Source organism: Carassius auratus, unplaced genomic scaffold (assembly GCF_003368295.1).
Source record: "Carassius auratus strain Wakin unplaced genomic scaffold, ASM336829v1 scaf_tig00022294, whole genome shotgun sequence".
Taxonomy (NCBI): domain Eukaryota; kingdom Metazoa; phylum Chordata; class Actinopteri; order Cypriniformes; family Cyprinidae; genus Carassius; species Carassius auratus.
Genome location: NW_020525174.1, coordinates 1 through 2,225, shown reverse-complemented (window position 1 = coordinate 2,225; position 2,225 = coordinate 1). Strand labels below are relative to the sequence as shown.

The 2,225-nt window shown below is 38.2% G+C and overlaps 1 pseudogene; it reads left to right on the top strand.

Annotated features, from left to right (window-relative positions):
- Positions 1 to 268: 268 nt before the first annotated feature.
- Positions 269 to 2,014, top strand: LOC113077323 (osteomodulin-like; annotated as a pseudogene).
- The last annotated feature ends 211 nt before the right edge of the window (positions 2,015 to 2,225 follow it).

Sequence of the window (2,225 nt, the reverse complement as noted above, 5' to 3'; positions counted from 1 at the left end):
GTGATCACTTTCTATTCACATTCTGCTTCTATGTGGAAACCAGTCTAAATTCTATATTTTTGTAATAAAATATTGAAGATATTACTATTACATTGATTACTTCAATTATACCAATTTGATCTAAATGAATAAAAACACTCTTAAATACACAAGGTTTAGCATCAGCATTCCTAATAAACGTGTTCTTATGATCAAAATACAATTCTTCTTTGTGTCTGTTCCCAAACAGGAAACGCACAGTAAACCATGGCACCATCACACATTCTTGACAATACTGTCTCTGCTTTTGCTTTCTGGAGTTCCGGTACTTTCTCAAGACTATGAAACCAACGATTTGGATTACGACACGGCGGACTCTTCGCCTGAAGATCCTCGACTTTCTATACCGGATTACGATGGCCAATTAATGTATTGGTATGAATGCGCCAGCGAGTGTTCCTGCCCCCCCGTCCTATCCTTTTGCCATGTATTGTGACTCCCGAAAACTCACGGCAGTTCCCCAACATCCCAGGACACATCCGCCACTTGTACATTCAGCAAACGACATAGAAGAGATAACTTCGAAGTCTTTCATCAACGCCACGTCCCTGAGGGAAATCAATCTCAGCTACAACAAGCTCCAATCATCTAAGGTGGATAAAGACGTCTTTAGTATACTCAAAGAAACTCATTCAGTTACACCTTGAGCATATAATCTGGAAGACATTCCTTCGCCTCTGCCGAAAACCCTTAAAAGGCTTCATCTGGGCTTTAATCAAATTCAAAGATACCAGCTGACGCCACGCGCGAGCTTACCAAACTTACAGTGCTGGATTTGTGCAGCAAACAGACTAACAGATGCAGGGATTAAAGGAAAGATCCTATCTGACATGAAGAGCCTCATGCAAATCAACATGTGCAACAATAAGCTCAAGTCCATGCCAGCGGACCTTCCAGAATCGATCCAGCAGATATCGCTGGAAAACAACTCAAATCAGCTCCATACCGCCAGGCTACTTTAAGAAGACCCCTAATCTTCTGTCTCTTCGCATGCAACACAATAAACTAAAATCTGTTGCATACAATGCCTTTAACCTGTCCAAACTAATGGAGCTCCATTTGGGCCATAACCAGCTCTTCAAATCCTTTTTCGTCCCCAGGACCTTGGAACATCTTTATCTGAATCACAATGACTTTAAAGGTAGGATTGAAGTCGTGGACTAAAACGTGAAGGCTTCTTGAAGAAATGTCAAATGTATCAATCTAATGATGGCATATGTCTCTTTGCAGATCTGAATATCTCTCTGATGTGTCCGTCACTGGATCTTGGCAACCCAAACATGCTGACCTACATTCGTCTCGACAACAATAAGCTGACAGGACCAGTGGACTACTACGCTTACAGATGTTTCCCAAGGCTGGTAATGATCTTTTATGGAATCCAAAGGAAGGACGATGAAGACGACTCTGAAACCAAAAAATATGAAAAGCCCGACCGACCAAAAAGGCCTGGAGGCAACAAAGCTATCAACTAGATCGATTATACAGATTTGGCAGATATAGTTCAACACACCAAACTATTAATTAATCCAAAGTATAAGACTGAGAGATAATAAAAATACATATATTAGTCGTTTTAAACATTCTGTTTGATTTTCTGCTTGCATGGTTTTGCTTTAATGCATCTTAATTATCATTAAACGTGTCCAAAATTGAATTGCTATGTACGGAAAGTACAGATTTTCTTTTTTTTTGCACAATGTCACTTTTCTCTCTGTGAATACAATATAAAGCATTTATCTACACTAAGAACACTGCATTGCAATGCATGTGAATTCCTGCAAAATTTAATAAATAGCAAAACTCTTGTCTTCTGCTGAAATTACTGTAAAATGCTACTGAAGCCAGAAGAGTATCTAAGAGGATCTAATATAAAGTAAAAAGTCAAATAAACAATATAGCAATAATATTGCATGCAAATAAAGTGATAGTCCATTAGTTTAATGGAATAAACATCTTGTTGAAACCAACTGTAATGTTTTGGGGCACTATACTTTAAAGATTCACTAGATGGCCGGCATTTATTGGAAGACTTGTTTTTACAAAACAATACGTTTAAATATCAAAAATCATAATTTTTCATCAAAATCACTGAACAAATAAATTAGCATTCGACTGCCGCGCTCAATTGCTCTAAGTATACAGACTTCTGCTGGAACGGGAACTAGCGGTTAATAAAACCTCTA